Here is a 677-nt window from a genome sequence, read left to right on the forward strand (position 1 = left end):
CATAATTGGCTCAGTAGCAGCTCAGGAATTGATTTTTCCCAACAGCTAACAAAGCGTCTGAAGACTTAAACGCCACCTTGACTCACTTTAATATCTTTGCTTGTTTTAAAACAACCAACATGTGTACTAATTCTGAATATAATTTTTTTAAAACCTCAGATTATACATGACTGGATTTTCTGTTTCCTCTTTTACTTTATGGACAGAATAGCATGAAAAACTGGATGAATACAGTTTATAATTTATACCAAATTCTAACCCTACCATCTGAATGTTCGCAGCAGAAATTGAGACTCATCTGAACAGGGGACTTTTTTTCCCCCAACATTTTGTCATCACCCAGTTTGAACTGGAGCCTCAGCTTCCTGTTCTTAGCTGACAGAAGGTGGTGGTGGTCTTCTGCCGCTGTAGCCCATCTGCTTGATGCTCTTCTGCATACTCTGCAGTCTGACCAAACTCCTCTGACATCAAGAAATCTTCCCAGAATATTAGCATTTTGTGAAATACTCAGATTACCTTGTTTGCCACCAATAATCATGAGACATTCAAAATCACTTCACCTTTCTTCCTCATTCTGATGCTGTTTGAATTTCTGTAGATCACAGACTACACCTACATGCCTAGATATGATGATGATAACAAGCATCTAAACCTAATAAAGTGTTCAGTGAGTCATA

The sequence above is a fragment of the Aulonocara sp. 'chitande type north' Nkhata Bay genome, linkage group LG14, assembly GCF_057382095.1.
Source record: "Aulonocara sp. 'chitande type north' Nkhata Bay isolate Kocher_YH1m ecotype deep benthic linkage group LG14, A_spYH_male_GT1.1, whole genome shotgun sequence".
In the NCBI taxonomy this organism is placed as follows: Eukaryota; Metazoa; Chordata; class Actinopteri; order Cichliformes; family Cichlidae; genus Aulonocara; species Aulonocara sp. 'chitande type north' Nkhata Bay.